General features: G+C 28.2%; 2 long non-coding RNA genes across 2 annotated transcripts in view; one reads left to right on the plus strand and one right to left on the minus strand.

Annotated features, from left to right (window-relative positions):
• The first annotated feature begins 15 nt into the window (after positions 1-15).
• Positions 16-24,253, plus strand: part of LOC132924610 (uncharacterized) — a 40,874-nt gene continuing 16,636 nt past the window's right edge. The window contains exon 1 of the long non-coding RNA XR_009661353.1: positions 16-91. This is a non-coding gene — a long non-coding RNA (uncharacterized LOC132924610). The remainder of the gene's footprint in view (positions 92-24,253) is intronic.
• Positions 18,896-23,750, minus strand: LOC132923718 (uncharacterized). Its single transcript, XR_009661248.1, has 3 exons — positions 23,606-23,750; positions 19,198-19,388; positions 18,896-19,006 (listed from the first exon to the last, which is right to left on the minus strand). It is a non-coding gene; the product is annotated as an uncharacterized LOC132923718 (long non-coding RNA).

The raw sequence follows: 24,253 nt of genomic DNA on the forward strand, positions 1-24,253 counted from the left end.
CTTGTGCGCGCGCGGGTGTGCGTGTGTGTGTGCGTGCCTGTGTGTGCGCGCGCGCGCGCGTCCGTGTGTGTGTGTTTACTCGTGTGTGTGTGTACGTATAATAATATAATAGAGAATAATAATAATAATAATAATATATAATATAATAATAATAATAATAGTAATAATATAATATCACTGTCGCGCGTGCGTGTGCGCGCATTTGCGTTTACGAGACTAGCGCGCCGGTGGTGCGGTGCGTGTACGAGTGCGTGCGCGCGAGAGTGTGTGCGTGCGTCGCGGCGGCGGCGGCTGCACCGGCGGCGCTTGGGTGGGGGCGGAGGGCGGCGCGACGGAGAGGAGACGAGTGAGTGAAAAAATGTTCACATAAAAACCCGAAAGAAAATAAAATCCGACAACCTCTATACGCGCGCCGTGCCGATCAACGAAAAAGGAAGTGCCAGCGATAAGTGGTAGTAGTTTCGCTGGTACAAACCACATGGGCGGTGGTGGTGGTGAATCGCCCCGACAGTGTGGCCGGTGGCGGTGGCGGGCGGACGACGCTCTGCCACCGCCACGGGCGCCCACGGTACAGCCAACCCTCGCACTTCGCGCGGGGGGTGTGTTTTCGGTGCGGCCGATGACCGCCGCCGCCACCGCCGTTGCGGACACCCTGCGCGCCCGTGTTGCTGTGCGTGGTGCGTGAGTGCGTCCGTACGTCGCGGCGGCTGCTGCACCTGTCCCCTGTCCTGTGCGTGTGGAGCCGTGGAGGTAAACGCTCGAGCGGTTATCAACGGGCGAACCTCCGACCGTGATAAGGACGAAACGCACGTTCTGTTATTCGTCATGACTCATGATACAACATTATATTATTGTATTGTTATCGTCCGTGTGCCGCCCGTCGGCGTTATCTGGACGATAGTAATGCGTTCAAACACGACGTGTCTATATCATAAGTCATCGTCGTTTTGGACGAATAATAAAATAAATTGCGTCGTAAAATTTTTGTTTTAATGTCCTATACATCGATGACTGTTTATTATTTTTTTTTCGTCATTAATTCGATATCATTTTATCCGCTCTCTTCGCCCAAACGGGCGTTTTATTAATAATTATATGAACAAATATCGTAATCGCACGAATGTTGAGAAACAAGAATAATATTTTCCGTTCGTCGCAGATATTTTTTCACACGAAAACAATTTAATATCGAATAATAGTTACATTCGCGATCGATTCGTTGTATCTATATAATATTATATGAAGGCGTATTAATAATGTATTGAAAATATGAAAACCATTTTGAATTTTGATATTTCTTGACGAAAAATGTTATCCTTTATAATAGAGAAGTTGTCTATTGTCTGGAGTCTGCTACGGTGTAAAGTAAACGGAATTCAAATTTAGATGTGTAAATATGCATACAAATCGTACTGTACATTTACGTAACAATAAATGACAAATTACAATAATAAAAACACGGAGCAATGGGATGAATAAATTTAAATAATTCTAGGTGAACTACAGACAAAAATATTTTTTTTTACAAATCTGCCTTTTGTTATATTTTTAAATTTTGAACAGTGTTGTGTAGCAAAGGTCTAAAGTACAAGCGCCCGGAAGTAAATATTGGTTTTAATCGATTTCCTTTTTTTTGTGATTCGTTTGCTTTGATTATTGTTTGGTTATCGCGGTTTTTGGAATTATAGTCACCTAATTAAACACTTCGATGATAATTATTCAACGTTTGATTTACGAGCAATGTAACGACCAACACGTAGTCAATGTTTCCCAAAGAGTCAATATCGTTGTAGCATTGAATAAATATACAATATTATATTAATCAATGGTTGTAGACTTGTAGCCTTGTAGGTAACGACTTTGGAATTCAGACCGATTTTATTTTATTTTGTAATTATTTGTCCTACACTATATCGTGGAAACAAATAAATGATTATTTTCACTTAATTGTTACTACAATTCCTACTTAAATAATCTTTAAAACGATCAAACAATACGTACTATAAATTATTATTTTATAATCATTTGAAATTCAAATATATACCTAAAGGTACGGTTTCCCTGCAACGTCCAGACGCGGTGTCTAGCGTGAACTACTGGTCTGGACATAGACACGTAGTAACGCCGTGCTTTTCTACTCTTTGACGTTGCAGGGAAACCGTACCTTTTATCAATTTATATATTTTCGATGGAAATATATAATGTATAATGCAGCAGATATTTTTTTAATGTTTGGATGATTTTTAATCTAAAATAATTTATTACCTCTCAATTTTGCCATAAATATTTAAATGTTAATAGTTACCAACCATAAATCTTTAATAAACTTCATTAAGCACGACATTTTTTCACATGATTTTCATTGGAATTTTAAATTAATATAATATAATAATTAATAGGTCTAATATCTAATTTCAGTAACTAGTCAAAGAATATTCTAATACAGAGTCTAATTGTCTAAATAACACTTATTAATAATTTAAATCTAATAAATATCAAGAAAAATAAAAAATAAAATATTATTTTAAGTTTTTTATCATTATTACAAAGTGTAAGAGGGTACGGAGTGTTTAAAATAAAATATTAAAAAATAATAATTTATTATAGAATATAGATTATTAATAAAAAAATATTTGAATATATATTTTGTAAAAAAAATTTTATAGGTATTAAATTAAGTATAATGAAAATATAAAAATAAAAATAATATTAGTTATTACTGCGCAATAAAAATTGTTTCAAGGTAAAAATAATTATTTATTTCTATGTTAACTATTGAAACAGTTATCATTTGTATCCTAGCGAGTGGAAAGTATACCGTAAAACCTAGCAAAGTCAATATTTATTATTTGCTGTACTTTTGACTTATTATGATTATTGATTATGCTTTTAAATACATTTTTGTTCTCTTTAAATTTTAATAATAATTACATCAATATTCTATGATATTAGATAGTTATTAATTGACATTTTTATAATTTTTCATAAAGATAAAATTTTGATTTTTTTTTTTTTATATTTCTAATTTTCTAAATTTACTACAACTATTGTTCCAATTATTTTCCAATAAATTGGAATATTACTAAGTGTTAACATTTGTTGGCATGTGTATGAAATAATTTTTATTAAAATATCGCGTTTATTTAAGTAATCCTTTTTTTTTATTATAACTGTTATTTAAAACAAGACAATTTATAATCTGTATAATAATACGATAATAAGTCAATTTTATAAATTAATTTATACATATTACCTAATACCTATAACATAAACATGATGAAAAATCACCTGTTGGTAACACCTCCTAATTAATATAGTCTTTTAACTATAACTATGGCAAATTTATTATTAAATAGTTGATAATATCTAACACATTCAACATTGTAATACATATGCTCAACAAATAGAATTAATGAATAAAAAATTAATGTTTTTACTGACAAAAAAAAAAAATTAAATCTATAATTTTATAATTTTCCTAAATTTAAAAATATTTTTTGTGCTTTGTAAATGTTTTACTTAAGGTTGTAAGATGCTATCAAGTATTTTATCTATAATTACTGCAAAGTCCAAAATTGTATGTATCCTTGTTATCAGCATATCAAACTAATTACTAATTAGTTAAAGTTCTCCTAAATAACAAATTATCAGCCCCTCTCCGGCTCTCCCCCCTAAAAACAGAAAAATTAAAGACTAATATTTATGGAAAACTATAGAAAAATCTACTAAACACAAAAGAACAACTCTTGTCACTTTCTGGCTCTAATGAAGCTTTAGCTATTACAGACAAAGATAAAGCAAACCTTTTAAGTGAGTACTTATGCAATCTATTCACATTTATCCCAATATTCCACCTGACCCTGAACATTTAAACACAATCGACCGATTTCTCGACAGTCGTCTTCCAGTTCCACTACTTACCAAACTCATCACACTAAATGAAATTCAAATTGTAATAAAAAAAAAAACTTAAAAAGAGAAAGTCACCAAGCTATGATTTAATATAAAACAAAATCCTGAAAAATCTCTTATTCTTATTATGTACATCTTTAACGCCAGGCTTTGACTTTTATTTTATCTATTAAATTATGGAAATTGGAAATTATCAAAATTATTCCAAAGCCAAACAAACTAAGACATTTAGTAACTTCCTACAGACCAATTACGAGTACTATTAACTTTGACCAAGTTAGTCGGAAAAATCATACTTATTATAATAAGACTTTAAGACTTAAATGATAACTTCCTAACAAATGTATACCTATAATATATAATAATCTACAGATTATTCTTCGTATTTTGATAAGTAGGTTTACCTACTAAGTACTATTTATCAGTTAATGTTTATTAGTTATTAATATATTAGTTTAGTCTGATAATTACGATAATATTAACGTATTAATAAGGAATTTATACAGTTTAAACGGTAAACTTATGGTTCTAGATAAAATTATTGTAACCTACAATAAGTATCACAATAAATATACATAATTACTATGACCGACGTGATGGAATATGAACAATTCAATTTGTTTAGAAAAAATAATTTAAGCTGATCAACTCGTCAAATTACACTGTTCACTAGTGTCCAGTTTTGTAATAGTTAATATAAAAACAATAAATTAATTAATTCGTACGTAATTTCTCAAGTTGTGTCTAACAATTTACCCAGTTGAGTAGGTACTCTTAATGTCTTATCAATTCGAGACTCAAAATAAGTAAATAATGTATTTTTTAGCGGATTATAATCGTACAATGACGTAATTCTCTGATCTACCTATACACTATTCTCTTTCTCTCTCTCTCATACACACACACACACACACACACAATACCGAGTGATTATTTTATTGAATAACACTCATTATTTCAAAATCTATTGATGTTTTTCAAAATATTTTTTTTACCATATTTAAATAAATAAAAATAAAAATTAGGACGTGTAGTTTATAGTAGTTATAAGAATTTAAAGTGATATCCTGCAAAATGCTCGTCTAGTGACGTCTACTACTGTATACCTAGTATTAGGCCATATGAATATGATTACCTACCCTCTGACAATGAAAAGTCGACAACAAGGAGTACGAGGAGGGTTGTGGCATAGACTCGCGTGTGACGATTACACGCAAGCTGTATTATTATTATCGTCAATTATTAACACAATGCGTAGGACGTAGGTAGTTATTATTTATTATTGCCATGGTAGGTACGGACATTTTTTTTTTTTTTTACTCGGCGATTAAAAAGGATTTAAAATATTTGGCATCGGTGATTTTCTGTCTCGATTTAACGCTACACGGGAATTTAGATATTTTTCATAATATTATTTCCGACGTAGGTTCTAATCCTATTTGAATTTATCTTGAAATTTATTTTTACTTAAAATTTCCCATGTTATATTTACCAAAAAAAATGTAATTAAATAAATTTAAATGTTCCTATTTCTCTAATTCACTTTGGAATGGCCTATAGAGATATGTACAGTAAAAAATTTGGGAAATAAGATCTAAAGGAAAATTTTAATTTGTTTTCAGAATTTTTACTATCAAATAGATCAGTAGGTATGATCGAAATAATAGAATGCGCATCCTACGTTCGAGTCAGTGGCGTCATTTAATAAAGGATACTATTATTATAATCAATATAATCTTGAGGAAATATAATTTTGTGTAGAAGACTTCTATTTACACCGAAATTATTGTGTTTATTTGTGTTTATATGTGAATGTAAGTGAAGTGTGCGATGAGCGACGACTGGAGGAACATATTACTATGTTATTATTTGTATTTTTAAGTGCAAGCTATCGTCATTTTTTTTATTCTTCTTTAGTATTTATAATCAATAGTAGTATAAGTTCAACGATTTGTAAGCGGACATGTAGAACAGTTATATATTAACAAACATATCATTATAATGGTTACAATCAATTATAATTTATTTCTAAAATGAAATCTTATACAACAAATCATCATAATATCTATTATCTAATATATACAATAATTAGAATATAGATTTAGAGTTATTAATAATTTTTTAATTATATGTACGTAGTCACGCCGACCATATAATATACATTTAATGCCTACATTTCGCGCGATATTATTTGTTGTCCGGTCCCGTTGTATCTCGTGTTGTAAAAAATTGTAATATTATTAAATTTTTGATCTAGGTAGTTGGCACTATAATACTATTACAGTCTATACAGAAATACTGATAAAAATTCCGATTTAACAAATAAAGTCTGAGAAAAAAAATTATTACAATTTACAAAACATGGTTGTAGAAATTAATATTGTCGCAATTTTCATTTCATTGCGTAATATAAGAGAATAATAGGTACTAAATACAAATAATGCATAATAGTGATTAATAAAACTCAAAAAACTAATTCATTTTTTTCTCTAAGTTTGTTACTTACTTATACCTAGTGACAAAGTCTATTTGACGAATAAAATACAAATGTTTTTCCGCACTTTTTTACAATTATCCTGCATAATATTATTAATTTTTCATTTCCGAGTTTTAAGTGCATAATCGACATTGAGTGGAACGAGAATATGGTTACCATGTACATTGTACGTGGTAAATTTAAAAACTTTGTATTAAAAATAAAAGTAGATACCTACCCGAAGAAAAGTGTTTGCTATTTCTCACGATCAATTTATTTTGTATTTATCTATTTATCTTTTAATGGATGTATACATGGGCACATGGCGACACTGCGTAAGTATACCGTATTTATAGCTTTAGATAATATTATTATATAGTAGACATGGTGTGTATTTTATCTTAACGTTATTAAATGACAATGTTTTTAATTGAAACATGCATTCAACTATTCAAATGGTTTTATGCGCTAAAAATATATTTTTAACATTTTTAATTTATACCCATTTACCCATTTCTATGAATATCTATTATGCATTTTTTAATAACGTTTATATTTGTAATATTTGTATAGCATAAGTTATAAGTTATAATTATTAACTAAATAATATGCTAATTCTTGGTATTTTAGAACATTAACTACCGAGCCATAAGAATAATAAAATTTTAAGACATTTTATACAATATGTTTCTAATATTACTTTCCGACTCCTAGTAACGAATATTTAATAAAATTAAAAATAATATTAACTATAAATTGACTATACTTTTTTTTATTGAAGTATAAATTATTATATAGGTATTTAGGTACTATTTAGTAATATTTGCAATGTTTTTAAACCTTGTTTATATTTTTTGTTCTATCGACTTTTTTAATGCACTTGAAGATTTAGTTTTTTAGACTTTTTTATACTTATAGCTATTATTTATCACATACTCTCAAATTTCTAAAATTGAACAATTTCTAGCGCTTGCTAGTTGCTAATGTGCCCATCAAGTATTCGATGATTTGAATATTTCTCAAAGTCCGAAACATACTATACTACACAGTATTACAGTAATATTGTACATTCCATCATACTCGTACAATTAAATAAAACGAATTGCCAAATGCCAATTTGACATTATCAGTATTCAGTATTATGAATTCTATCAAATTTATTTTTATACAAACAATAATTCAGATTACTGATGAAACAACACACGAGTTGTAACACTATTATACCACTTATTATGTCCATTTTTCTATAATATGTAGTTTATATCGTATTAGTACATTACAACCAGTATTGTATTCTGTGATTATACCGTAACATTAATATGAAAAAACCAGAGAACTCCCTCCACTGTAATACTGTATACAAAAAAGTACTAAATTCCGATTATTCCGAATAATATGTACCAATGTCTATCAGCTATTGTCTTTGAATGACGTATATCGATTCCGTCAAAATGATCTTTTTGTCTGTGAGAAACTTATTGATTGCGCTAGTTATCGAATTCTTTGAACAATACTGTACTCTGACTCATTAATGATTACATTATTTAATACTTAAACTGATATTCATAGTAAGTCCACAATAAAATAACGCTGTTACCATTGTTAACTATAACATATATAAATTTATTTCAGCGGAGATCACGTATGACGTATCGATGTATCGCATCGAATTCGTATCGTAATCTGTAAAAAATATAAATATATTATCCTTAGAGGCTTAGAGTAATAAAATAGAAAAAACTGATTAGACGTAAGTACAGTATAAGTACACACAGATAATATCGAAAATAAAAGTGCAAGTCTGATCAATTATATTCTTAAATAATTATTCAACTTTTATTGTCGTTGTTTAAATAATAATTTCATTGATATCTTGACTTTAATATACATTTTTTTAAATGTGCTTTTTTCTTTTATTTTTTTAGTTTGCAAAGGATAATTTTTTTTTAATGCGCTTTTTAGTGCCTCTCCCTAATAAATTCCCCGGGGACGCCCATTAGCATCACGTCCTAATATATGTATTCTTTTTCACATTAAATTTATGTATTTAATTTAAAAATACAACTATTTTACGTATCAGTAAACGTTTATAATAATAAGAGGAATTTACACAAATAAAGTCAATAAAAACAAAAATTATGAATTAGAAAAAATACATTTAACGACAGTTTTGACAATTATTTAAATAAAAAAATTAATAGATTCATTTATATTAAACTGGCATCAAATCACTATTTAAAAAAATGACAATTTAATTAAATTTTGTAACAAATCTTACATTGAGTATTTTATTATTTTACATTTTATGGTTTTTTTTTTTTTGATGACAATGTTATTTGACGATCATTTAAATGAAAAACAGCTATTTTGTACTTGAATTTTATTATTTAATATTCGACGGAATTGATATTAAAACGGCGGAATCGATAAAACCCTTTTTGAGTGAGTCACTAATATAATGGACGTGTTACATTTTATTTCATTGATAAATTATTGAGATTGTGTGTCAAACTGTCAGCCTCTTTTTTAATATTTATTTATTATATTTATATTTTTTATTTTTATGTCACTGTAGGTACTATATAATATTTATTTTTCTAATAAAAATACTCACAAGTTACAATAGTATTGATTATAAATACTATTATTTATAATGTATATTAAAATACGGAATGTTAGGATGAACTTAAACTAATTGTTGATAAAACATCAGAATATGGCACTTACCTATAATCTTAAGCATATCATATATTCATGTACTAAGTTATAACTTTATAAGTGCTATGTCATGTTAATGAATATACCACCTGGGGTAGATTTTAAAATGCCGTTCTTATAACTAGATATATAACACAAAAACAAAAAATATTAATTATTATATTGTTACAATATTTTAATTAATTTCTGTATAATACACTTGTAAACTCGTTACTTGTTTACTTTGTTTATGTATCAAACTTTCTATGGAAATACATATATATATATAAGACTAGAGGTAGGATTTATATTCTCTTAATATTCTTTTAAAATAACAGATACGTGGTATTTATGTCCATAAAAATGCTGAATATTCTTTAAATATTCTGTTTAAAAAATAGATATATAAATTATTCAGTTTAAATTAATTTCATTGATTTAGCTTAAAATCATAGTTACATTTGTTTTATTTTATTTACAATAACAATTAATTGGTGCATAAAAATAATATAAAATATAATTATTAATTATTTTCTTCGGAAAAATATTGTTTATTATTCTCATAATATACTCTTTAACGTATTGTACTTATACGTTTTCTATGAATTCTGTGTTTCATGAACCGTATATATATATATATATATATCTTACTCACGTTTAACTATTTAAATTACTTACACTAGAAACAAACATGTAAAATTACAAAAATTCTACCTATAAATATAACTAATATATTTTTTCTCAGTGAGATTCGGTGTTATTACGAAAAATTATAAATGAACTAATTAATTTATGAACTAAGCACCATTCGAAGAAAAAATAATATAATAAAATATTAAAAGAAACCTTTAGCGTCAGATGAAATTTTCTTTTTTTTATTCAATCGGCTCGACTATTTTCGTATTGACTCCGCAAAAGACAAGTCAGTGTGTACCTACTAAAATAATTAGTATAGGTAATAGCTAATATAGGTACTACATATCATATTATAGGTAATGAACTAATGAACAAAATAATATTAAACTGTTAATATCAAACTTAATAATCATGTTATTCGCAATCCCTGTGGCGGATCCAGGGGGGATCGCCTCCCCCCCGTTCACTGAAAAAAAAAAATAGTTTGATGTTCCTGATTTTAGTTTTTGACGTAATTACTTCAAGGATAACAAAATTATAGTGACATATTTTTTTATTACTATTACTATAAAAAATATGTTTTGTTCTGTACGAGACTGTGGAAAATAACATATGTATGTACCCAAATAAATATTTTATCAAAATTAATGTGTGTCCTTTAAAAATCGCCCTTCCCCTCGTTATCTTGGATCCACCCCCGCGCAAGCCTACTTTTAGTTATAATACGGGAAACACAAGTAATATCGTTATACATATATAATAATAATGTACTCGTATATAATAAGTATATAGATTAATAGTATATTATACTCTATATAGTTATTTATACTCAAAAATAATACGAACGAAATAGAAATGCCACGGTTAAAGTGCTTTGGCATTTCCATAAGATTTAGGTAATCGTACTCTAACGGGGTATCACTGTGGTGGGCGGTAAAATTGTGCACGCAATAAAATATTATTATGATTTATTAATTATTATACTGCCATCACGAAAACAATAATAATATAGTCACGGTCGCGCGGACATGGCAGCATTTCCAACGCCAAAAATGTGTACAATATATTATTATATTTATTATCCATATTTGTCAATAATTTCTTTTTCAAACTAAAAATAATGGTCGTATTGTTTCACATTCAAAAAATTAATGCGTCTAAATATTTGACGCATGGGGTCATCCCCTTTGACTCTGCCTTTAAAAAGCCATTGATTACATATTTACAAGTCAATACCAACGTACCGTAGACGGTGTAAATAGATTTGTGGTATAAAAATAGTCTAAAATTTGTCTTAATATTTTGAAAATGTCATTGCAGTGTATAGTAAGTAGTTGTGAAAATAGGGTTGACGGTTTATTCAATGTAATACCAAAATATCGAAGTACTGCATAATAAATTATACTTTGAAAAATTATGATAAAAAAATATTCGATATTTATATTTTATGAGGGCGAGCACTAGTAATAGGTATATTTATATAGACGTAGATATAAATAAAATATTATGATATGCGTATTTCCTAAACATGAAGCTGATATATTGTATATATTTATAGTTATAGTAGTAATTTATTAAAATTTTAATTTTTAGTCAATGTATAATTTTGTTTTATTATTATATTATATTTTATTATATATTGATTTATTTAACTTTTATGATCAGGTATAGCTGGTATATAAGTAAACGCTATGTGTGGTACAAATATAATGTCTAAACACTCTAAACATTAAATGCCTATTATACGAGTAGTCTTAATAGCATGAGCCTGCAGAATACCTTTTGATATTTTATAATAGAGGCCTTAAAATTTAAGCTCTTGAGTCAGAGGCACATATTGTTATATGTATTAAATAAATATATAACGATTATAATTCTTATATTATTAGTAATAATATGTTATTATATTGGTTGTTTTTGAATAAAATCTTAGTTTTTCTAGAATATGTTTTATCAAACATGGTACTTAATACTCTTGTAAATCTTTTAACACATAAGATAAATTTTATATTTATGTGTAAAAACCAAACATTATAATAAGTGAAATACTGAAGTAGGTACCATATTAGGCATTAGGTATAGTACCCACAAATTAAAACTTTTCATAATTTAAAATGTTAATTTAAATTAAGTAATAAACTAATAAACGAACTCAATAATTTATGCAATAACTAGGCGTTTGTTAGAATATACATTTTTGTGTTATATAATACAATATTTAATAATATATTATATAATTATTGTTATACTTCGTATAAAAAGAAAACAATTTTGACATTCATACATAATAATTTATTAATATGCTGATGAGTAGACAGAATGAGCTTAGAACTCCTTAGATAGGTATAATAATATCAATACAGGCGTGACTGTGACTGCAGCCATAATTCTTAACTCGTCAAGCATCGAACGTTCTTTCAGTTCCAGATAAAATATAATATTTATTAAGCTGCAGTGGCAGTAGATTTTGAAACGCCCAATATCTCCTAACCTTTAATTCCCGTGTCTCAATGAGATCATGTCCACGGACAGGTTAAGTTTGGTTAAAGTTATAATCTTAAAATATAAGATACTCACTTTAAGGTTTTTATTTTTTTAATCTTTATGCATTTTTTAAGTGCCAATTCAACATTTCTCAGAATCTCGCGAACGGTATACCAATATATAAGTAAGCGAAAACCGTAGACTGCCTCCTTTTATATTACACAGAGGGTATATATTTTTATAAAACCGCAAGCTGCGCTCGCAATTAAACACAATTATTTCTTCACAGGACCTTTTGTCCTTTTAGTAAAATGGCGCGACTGGTACTTCAATATTTGTTTAAAATGCATACTATACTTCAATTAATTTAAAACGAAGAATACAAAACTCTAGGCATTGACTATAATCAGCTAACCGATGATAGACGGCAGCAGTGCGTGTCTCTTCGTTCTAAAATAATTTAAAGTTATAATATTTCATGGTATTACACAACCCCCCCCCACGATTAAGACTATTATAATATAATTTATAAGTACTATATTTGCTTGATAAATATTCGTCACTATAGTTACTAATACTAGTATATTCGTCAGTATATTATTATTAATTATATATCATACATTTTGTGATGCTAGGTATAGACAGTGAACAATTTTATACTTTCCAATTATTTATTCATTTTTCTTTTTTCGAAGATTGTTGGTAGATAAAGCAAAATAACTGTTAATATATTTATTTGAATGTAGATTCACTTGTACTATAGGGTATTATGGTGTTTAATACCACGCGTAGATAACAAATAGCAGTTCAATATAAGAGTGTAATGATAAAAGTGCAATCAAAATACATAAAAATAAATAAACTGCTGTAGACTGCAGAATTAATTAAACTAGTAATTACTATATATAAACACGATCAGCACTTCTTGTACTTAGCAAATAAACTTAAGGGACATGGCAACTTCATATTTTCAGCCAAAACTACTCATTTTAATTCTAATAGTACATCGCAACAAGTATCCCGATTATAATTCTAAAGAAATATTCAAGCTCCATAATGATAAAGTGTACTTAGATATACTAAAGCAACATTTTTAGTTTTGTCCTTTGAATTAAAACAAATGAAGTTTATGAATTTCAAGAACTACCTATTACAAAATCGTGTGTGTGAACTGCACTATAGTAGGTACCTACTAAGAAATTATTTTTTATATAAAAAAATATCCATAGAAAACTAATTCTATGTTTAATCTTGTTTCATTATTTGTATACAGGTTAATTCTTTTATGATTAAACACTCATTATTTCAAAAACTGTCAACTTTTTTCTATTTTTTTTTTCAAAATATTTAGTTTTATGCTCTTTTAAAACTATAACATTTTTATTTTTTTCGCCCTTATATTTAATAGTGAAATCACTATCAACTTTTGATTTTCAAATGGCAATCTATAATTAAAAGGTCATAAAATAGAAGGGCTATTTTTTATGAATTTTAACGTTCAAATTATTATTTTTCGTTTAACCTTTGTTGAGTTATAGTTGCTCAATGTTGGGTGGTTTTAGGTTTTTAGGTGTTCGTCCTACAGGTTATTACGGCTGTGAGGCGTTGGTAATTAAAGGTACAAAGTTCCTAGTCGATAACGAGTTTATTACATATTAAACAATAAGTATTATAAGAACCAAAAATCCACCCAACTTTGAAAAGCTATATCTCGCAAAAAAATAAGAAAAATTAAATTTGATCGTTAAAATTTATAAAAAAAAAAATAAGCCTATTAATTTAGTACATTTTAAATATAGGTGGCCATTTGAAAATCAAAAGTTTATTGTGGTTTCACCTTTCACCGTTAAACAAAAGGGTAACAAAATTATAGTTTCATACAGTTTGAGTCGTTTGAGAAAAGCATGAAATAAAATATTTTGGAAAAAAAAATGAAAAAAAAGTCAATACTTGACGAAATAATGAGTGTTTAATGATAAAAGAATTACCCTGTAATCTGTATATATATCTGTTTATATATATATAAACGAGTGTTTCGTACATTAGGGCGTGCCCTGCAGACCTCGGGCACATCACACGAGTCTCAAACATATATACCTAGTATGATTATACTCGTCTAATGCGAGTAGAAAATAAATATTAGGATATCTATTTTCACTACAAACATTTAACGCGGCCGGCGGAGAAAGAGGATACGCGGGATACGTGACACTCCTCTGATGATTACGTATATAGGCTTTATACGCACTACGCAGTATTATAAGTGTATACTGCGCGTTTTGGCTAGCAGCAGGGTATAGTGTCGACAGTGACCGTTTCCCTTCATAAAAACTTTCGCTTTCCAATATGCGTGCACCGGGTAGGTGTACTATGATAATATTAATAATATGATATTACTGAATATACTATGGTGGTTCGTCCAACCCACGCGAGTTAGCCCACCCGATTCTATACGCGTTTGCACCGTCATAGAAGATATAAATAATTCAAATTAAAAATCGACGACATATTTTTATAAATATTTAGATGGGACCGATTTTGTGAAATACCTAATAACTTTTCTTTCCCTTACAACTTTGTTATAGTTGTAGAAATAATTTTATTTATGTAGGTATATATATTATAATGAAATGAATAATACGCTACTTTTTGTCTTCCGTGAAAACTGTATGGTTACTTGAGGATTTTGAATACAGAAAATAATAATTAAATTTACTGAATTTAACTAACAATATATTAACATTTGTCAGAAATGTACAAGATTCAATTTTTTTTTTTTTTGGAAATTTTCTGTCTGGAATATGTATGAAACCTTAAATTGTAATATTTCATGTTTCTCTTTATATTTTCAGGCTTTTATGATTCTTGGTAAAATCACAATCAACATTTCAATTTTAAATGTCAACCTATATCGTCGACTAAAACAGAATAAATAAATATTTAAACGTCGACCGTCGATAATTAATATCAAACACTGTAGCAATAGTTTTATTTTTATGTTTACACGCATTTAGATAAAAGGGGAACAAATACCTACTCAATTAAATTTATGATGCTGATGCACTTCATCTTGACTTTAATTGCTTATTAGTTATTAATAAAATACTATTCGTTTAATATTCGGTAAACAGCTAGGGTATATTTATTAAGAATTTAAGAACATTTTTTTAGAATTCGAATCAGTGTAATTTGCTTAAATTAAAATGGTATTGAAAATATAGTAATTATTAGAGCATAGATGTACTAAAATACAAATACAATGTATTGCAGTATTACACTAAAAAATACCAAAAATTGCGCTAAAAAATAACAGCGTTTTGTTATAAATGTTTTAAATTTACTGTTATAATATAAAATTCTACCAAAAACTTAAATATAAATAATGGTTTCAAATTTAGTATTCTATTTGGAGTGGCTATATAAATAACAAATTATAACAATATAACGCATAATAATTGTCAAATAGTCATATTTCACAAATTATTTTTGTGCTGTATTAAATACCTACCAACTTGAAAATATGTTTATTTTATAAGATAATAGTGTCGACTATATAACTAAAAGAATTGTTTAAATGAGTAAATTCAATAAAATTGCAAAAATAGCAAAAAATTACAATTAAAACTTTTAGATTTTAGTTCGTACTCACATGAAACGCATTTAAAACGTACTTATAGCAATATACTGAAAAAGTAGGGAAAAAGTTGCAAATGCAACAACATCCGTGCCCTAGTTATTATGAACTTAACGTACAAACTACAAACACTATTATAATATATATTTAGTTTCGTAGATAAGTAAGAGTCATCATAATATCATATATTATATCAATTATTTTACAACCATGCCTATATAAAATTATAAACGCCATAGCAGTCAACGGAGTGAAAGAGTTATACCTAATATTAATTATTATTTTTATTTATTTCAAAGTCGTATTGTATGCTTTAACTATTTTGTAATATTATACAATAGTTAATAGACTACACTATAAGTATATATATATATATATGTACGACTTGTACGAGTAGAAATATATTTACATTTTTAATTTTAACAATACAATATATCAAGAATTCGTGGATGCAAAAATAACAAAAACATTTCCCCGATATATTGAATACAATAAAATTCACAAAATAACCAGGTAATAAATATATTTATTTTACTTTGAAACGTTATAATAAGTAATAATGAATAACCAATAAAAAAACTATGGTAATATTTATTTAACAATATTACGCCGTTTTACATTTTATTTAAAATTATTATCTGAACAATTTGTCATTGGCCATTGTTCTTTCAGACGTAGAACAGCAGTTTTTTTTTATAATTCAATAATACTATATTATAAAAGTTCAATGTTTAACATATGAACCATATGGCTGATTGTGCTTCCTCAGCTTGTATGTAAATTGAAAATGCAAATAATTTATTTTACAGTAAATACATTTTTAGTTTGTTTTCAATCCGATGTATACATACCTACGTACCGACTGAGAAACCGCCGTACAAGAAAAACTAAAAACGGCTTTTAGATTAAATATATTAAATATAATATAAATAAATATAAACGTATAGTTGTATTCGACGTTGGACATTACATATTAAATTATTATAAGATATGTTAAAATAACATTTATATAGATCCAGTGGCGTAATATTATTAATATTATAAACTTTTACTAATGAAAATCTAATTTTGAAGACTAGCCAGAGTTTGAGAGCATATTGTAGAAATCGATGTTGGTATTTTATAAAGTTTTTTTCCTAGATTTATTAACATCGCCATATAGCCTATAGGGCATTAGAGGCATACACCATGGGCTATAATTATTATTGTCTTATCGGTTATTATATAGAGAGTAGAAATTATTACGATTATTATTATTTTTGTACAAACAATATTATAGACTATAGTACAATCTATATCAAGTTGAGTGTTGACACAATAAGTATCGTACGATAATTGAAAAAAAAATAAATTGTGACAGGAAAATCTCAGAAAATGATGCGAAAAAGGTCACTCGTTGATGACATATTCTATTATGTATGTTTATCAATCGTTTGTGTAAGAGATTATGACACGATTCATATTTCATACTTCAGGCGTCTATACGTGCGACTACGAGGATTACCAGCCACCAGGAATTGATAAAGTGGATACGTTTTGAATTAGTGGATTTGGATGCGATGATAGACGATTACGAAATCTTGATTATATTTTATAGAAGAATTTGGCTTCTTCGTATACGGCAGTTTTTAATTTTAGATCTATCTGTAATGTAAGATTTCATACACAAGAGATGGCACATTAATTCGTTTTCACATTTCTAGAGGCAATGTTTTGAACAGATTGAATAGTATTTGTGTTTGATTTATTCCCCCACAAATGAAATCATCCATAACTCTCCATAAATCCATAACATTTAGTTTAATTTTAACGGATGTTTATTATTAAGTAGAAATATTTTTCAAATATTATTCGACGAAAGTATGTGCTCAATGTAAACAGTTATCGCCTGTCAATATGATAATGTACATTGTTGTGTACTAGTGATGTATTTGTGTCCGTATGTGTATTTTATAAAGTGACTTTATCAACGCATTGATTAATAATTTTAATTGTTCATTCTATCATCAACATTGAACATTCATATTTCAATAAAATTTTGTATTTTTAAAACTATTCATACTATATGTATACGTTTTTTAAACAAATAAACAAAATAAATAGTTGTCTGCGGGTGCAGAAAAAGTACTATTTACTGGACTTGTGCGCACTGCTATAATAGTATCGTCAGTGCCTTGGTTTTCATCGAAAAGTATAGTTGGTATTTTACGTGTTTAAACATATAACTATATAAGTGTCATAATAGACAGTGGTTTAGTGGTGACCGAATTCAGTAGTGCGGAACCATTTGTCAGACATAAGTCATTCAACACAGACTAAAACTTATACATTTTCTACAATATTTGCAACAAAAATAATATAATAATAAAATAATATGCCTATATACTCTTATTATCGTGATTTTTCGAATATCATACAATTATCAATAACTTACTATTATATGTTTCTCCGTGACATTTTATAACATAAAAATACAATGAATTTGACGTTTTAACATTTGTATTATGATCAAATATCACAATACCTATATTAACTACATATTTAAAAAAAAACGACAATACGAACATTTTTACTAGATATATAAGTTATAACAATTAATTTTGAGTATTGCTAGTTTATTTGACTATAATAATTATTAATTTAAACTTGAAAGGAAAAATCATAGTTTTTAGATATATGTAGGTTATAGCGTATACCTCAAAGATGAAGGCCGTAACAGAAAAAAAATTTCCGGGGTCCAACATTTTTTTTTTAATATAGATACTGACATTTTATAGTCAATAAACTATACATACCACTACTTTTAAAAATTCCGTGGGGGAATATTCCCCTCAGTTAAGGCCTTGGTATATACCTATATTGACAAAAAAGTAATAATCATGTCTGGAAATTTAAAATTGTACTATAATGTTTTTGTAATTTTCTTATTTTAGTAATAACATGACGTTTAATATTATTTATAAATCTCAATCGTTATGTATTATATAAATCTAAATAAAAAAATCTTAGATTTTTGTTAATTGTTTATTTATTTTTGTATTTAAGCATACATTTATATCTTATACTAATCCATTTGAAATATTTTGAAGTGCATTAAAATAATTTTCTTACTCGGATATGCGTTTGTTTCCCAACATTAACGGGTTTTGCGTGATCCACTGCGCCGACTAAAAAAAAATATTTTTTTTAATTTTAAAACATATGCTTAAAATTTCTAATAATATATAATAATAATAATAATAGATAAATATTTTTTCCTCCTAAAATAATCATGTGAATAGTATTTTCGATCAACACTTTATTGAGATTATTTTATAGTTTTGATAATCTATTATGTATGAAATACGAAAAATCTTACCACTTTTGCATTACTTTCTTATAATAAGCCAAACATACAAATGTAGACTTATTACATTTGCATTTGCAACACTTTCCGCGTAATCCTGGTACTCTGTTTCTCGTCATTTTTAATACCACTGGACTTATCCATCCAGTTTTTTGCCCACATTTCACACAAAATGACATCTTGTAACTGGACATGATGAAATCCTAAAGAAGTAATCACATTTGCTGTACAATTGTACATACTAAGGCTTTAACCGTTTAAAATACTTACGTTTAAATAAATATTACACTTTCGTGAAAAGTAATTTGATGGGTTAAAATCTTTTCAACTGTTACGATTAGTTGCAAAATAAACAATGAACTACGTAGCAATAAATTTAGTTTAGAATCTAGGCGTTTCAATAAAAATATAACATTCTTCTCTGAAAGTGGCCAGCACAGTTTTGTTTATTTAAACATTTTCATTTCAATTACCGATATGGCCAGTAGTATTAATATTATTATTTTAGACATAACACCTATATAATATTATAAAGACGAGAATATAATTTAATGATTAAAAATGTCCTTAGTGCGCGATTGCATTGGATCAAATTTCTCTCATAGTCTCATATGTATATTGTACAGAATACAGATGATAAATAGACATTACTGGTATCAGAAAAAGAAAAACTATTTGATGATTAAATATACAAACAAACAAACAAGTAAAGTAAAGAAACAATAAGTAAACTTGGAAGCATTTATTTATACGAAATTATTACCATCTATTGTTAATAATGATATTTATTGCATTGGATAATTCATATTTTTCACAATATATACGTCACACATATATAGGTATATATTCCGATATTCGGTAAAGGTTAAATATGTTTTAATTATTATTTCTAGCGTGCAAGCTTATCCGATTAAAATTGCGTTACCCTAAATTAATAAATGTCAAAGTAATTTAAAAATTACTATACTTTTATAAGATCATTTTTTTGTGGTAGTAAACTAGTAAAGTATAGTAACGAATTGGTTTTAAGACGTGGTTTACAAAACTTTTTGTCTAGTCAAAGTCATTTCAATATATTTGTTGATAAACAACAAATTAAATTTAATTAAATTTTAAACGTTAAATTGTTACTTGACAAAAATAAACATTAGCTAGATTTTTTAAATACATTTATACTTGTCTTTTGTATAAACAATGACAAAAAAAATTAAAAAAAAATAAATAAATATGGTATATCAACATTGTTATAATATGTATAAATATTTCGATCTACTTTTTCTTTTAGTTTACTGTAAATCACATTTATTTTAGGCTTTATAGTAATAATTTGTATATATACCAAAAACCTCTAAAATTCGATACATTCTACACAAATATGGGTTAATAATAACCCTTAAGTTTATGTACAATAGGAAAATCTCATAAATTTCGTTAATCTTACCATAATATAGCAAGACTGATACTGTAAGTATATACATTTCGGATTTCAAGTATAACTATGGGAACGCAATTCGGGCGTTGGCAGTTCTTTTTTTAATATTATGTTCCTTACTTTCCCAAAAGTAATACACATAATATGTTATAATAAGGATACATGCACGTAACGCGCTCACACTTGTATAACGCTGATAAATATAATGTTTACTTTACAATCATGCGTGTACGCCGGCGGCTGCGTCGACGCGTCGTGGCATTGCAGTCAGTATACACGGTAACGTCAGTAACTCATTAAAGTTTCTTAAGTTTCTGTCTGCGAATATTCCGCCCCCATTTCACGAACGCTTAAAATTAATTTCCCAAAGCGCGTTAGTTAGCACCTCATAACCGATACACGGCGGCAATGCGCTTTGACGTATAACTATATATATCTGATCAGTTTATAGGGATGTGTTTACGAAGGGTGCAGACGAGGCGATCACAGCCCCCGCGCCGAGTTTCGTAGAATTAGTTTTTGGAATAGGTGTATATTTATATTAATAAATTATTATTATTATGTACCTATAGGTATATTGTAACATTAGTTATTTTATGTAAAACTCGTTTACAGCTTAATAAAAACAATAAAAGCAAAAGTATTGCCGCTAGAAGGCACCTACCTACATGATATTGTTTAAAAGAATCACGAATAATTTTTATCGTTTTATTTCACCGTAAAATAAACATGTCAAATGTGTATGATTAATTGATTAATACAAACTACAGCCTACCGACATGTTCTATTCTCGTAGAAAATTTATAAGACTCGGCGACACACGCATCGACGAGTTTTCAATTGTTTATTCACGATTAGATTAATATTATATTATATTAATACACATAATGGCATATATGATATTAATTATGCCAACAACTAAATCATCGTTTTGCGTAGAGTGTGTGTATACGTACGAAGATACACACTACGCGGGGTAGGGTGAGTGGCGACCATACCAAACGTCCCGTTTAAAACGGCGTTATCCCTTTTTTTAGAACATCACATTAATATAATATTATCCCCTTGTCTCGACAAACTTCGAACGAGTCATCGTTTTTTTTTTCGTTCCGTTTTTAGTAGATAGTCCCGTTTTAATTCTGTTATCCCAATAATAATAATATATTTGTAGATAAGCGCATAAAAGAGAAACACTAAACAATATTTTTACTGTTTTGTATCGAGTTGTTTGTTGTTGGCATTAGTTATTAAAACCAAAGTCAAGAGCTATACAACTTATAAACAACAGTTTTTGTGTGTAACGAGCATGGAGTGATGAACTGTAATCAGCGATAAGCATGAGACATGTCCTTTATTGGTGTATTGCACTGTAGTGTAATACACATATTATAATTTATAATATAATACGGGCGAACACTATCATCAAAATATCGTTGAAAAAAATATTAAATCACAACAGTTTTTAGAAATTTTTTTTAGAGTCGAACCAAAATCGTTTGTTTCGATTTTTAAACAATACCACTATCCTAACTACGGTCTACGAACTACTATAGTCATCAATGTCAGAATGTTCAGAACAAGTTAAGGTCAATCTAGACTCGCACTGTTTTCTTGTGAACTCATCTGTTTCTGTCGACCGATAAATTATTAGCATTTACGTACCTAAAACACGTCAAGTATACATACGTGTTTTCTCAAATAAAGATTTTATTCGTAACACTTTTCTTATAACATAATATAATAAAAGACATGTATTGTAAGCAAGACCTATTACTCTATACACGCTTTATCGTATATAATTTTTAATGCCAAACAGCGTGTGTATAGGTGTCATTCATTATGCATATAAAATAATGTATATGGGTGTTAGCCCATACATAAACTCAATCCCATCCCCCACCACCTGACATTGATTTCCCACTGCAGTCATCGTCGAACCCCATCGGCCGAGCATTACTATGGAAACGCTTCATTACACGCATCACCCCCCTCCCCCCTCCCCGCCGCAACCCTCTCGCTGCACTCGAGCCACTCGAGCCACCCCTGTCACCGTCTAAGGGGGATTCGAACGTCCGCGTGACGTGTTGATTGCGTGATATGTGTTTGGCGCCCGTTAATTAATATGTTTATTTTCGCCTTTGTGCCAATGGCACATGCCGCGTATACATATATATATATATAATATATATATATAACGGTCGTATATATTTTTGTAACGCGTAGTAATATCTATAATGCCTATACAGTTCACTAAATTCTATGCGCGTAATTAAAAATATATTATATTATAGGTATAGGTATTGTAACGTTCCTACAATGATTATTCGATTATACTATACGGCGTATTCAATTTTTGATTATCAAATATTGGTGTTTAGTAAACGGCGACGTGGTCGAACAATAAAGGTTCGAACAAAAGGATAATTACATTATTATCGGCAACATTCATTTGGGCGTTATATTATAATTCGCTATAATTCTGCACAAACATGATAGAAATATTAAAATTTAACAATAATAACTTTATTTATACGTTTTTTTCTTTAAACATTTTGAATTTTGGTAAAGCTATTAGTCGTCGGCAATGGAGTTGTACATTTTTAATATGAAAGATATAAAGTACAAATCATATTTTTATATTTTTTTGTTTTGAAAATGTATTTAAATATTTTAAATATAAAATATAATTTAACTTAAATTATTTCTACAGATTAATATATTTATATATATAATATACGTATTACATATCGTAGACTAGTAAATTAGTAAATATGTATAAAACTTTATATATAATACACGTACTGCAGAAAGCGAGCGAAAAAAAGATAATTAAGATATCTAACTATAATATTCGTCCGAAATTATTTTTAATACTTAATCACTTCCTACTTATACAAATACAAGCACCTAAAGTTAATTTCAGTACACCGTATAATACGGCGAGCGCTCTTTTTTATGTTTGCATTAAAAATACAAGCGTGTACATACTGTGTATTGCAAATTAATACAAACTTCTCTGAACTCTGGTTTTGAGTCTGCCGGTCGAACAAACAACAATAATAATAATAATAATAAATAAAATATGCGCAATTATTAATTTTCAGAATTCAGACTAGCTAATTTTTGCATAAATATTTTATTAAGATGTGCACGGTAGAAATAAAAGTTTAAAAAAAAAAAAGAAAAATCTTGCTAAAATTATTTTTTTTTTAATAATACGGTCTGTTCGCAATGACTAATGAAGCCTTATAGAAAATGAAATAATATATACAATTAATGATTCGTTGACGATATGATAAACGTACGTGGAAATAACTGCGCGCAGTACAACCACACCTATTTATAATACACCAGCTCGTCCGGTCGTGGAACCCACTAAATCAAACTTGTAACTTAAGCCACACTGCAGCCACTAGGAATTCTTCCACACCTTCGTTTTACCCAGAAAACTAAGCTCGTGTATAACACGGCACTGTAGAAGGGTGAATATAATATAAGTGCTGCATTGTATAGGCATTTATATATATATATATATTATGATATGTATACACAAGACACGACCCAGTTCCCCTGTATACGTGTAAACTGCTCGCGGGGAATTTATTTCTCGCCGTTACTCACAGACCGCAGTGTGCG

Source organism: Rhopalosiphum padi, chromosome 3, assembly GCF_020882245.1.
Source record: "Rhopalosiphum padi isolate XX-2018 chromosome 3, ASM2088224v1, whole genome shotgun sequence".
NCBI lineage: Eukaryota > Metazoa > Arthropoda > Insecta > Hemiptera > Aphididae > Rhopalosiphum > Rhopalosiphum padi.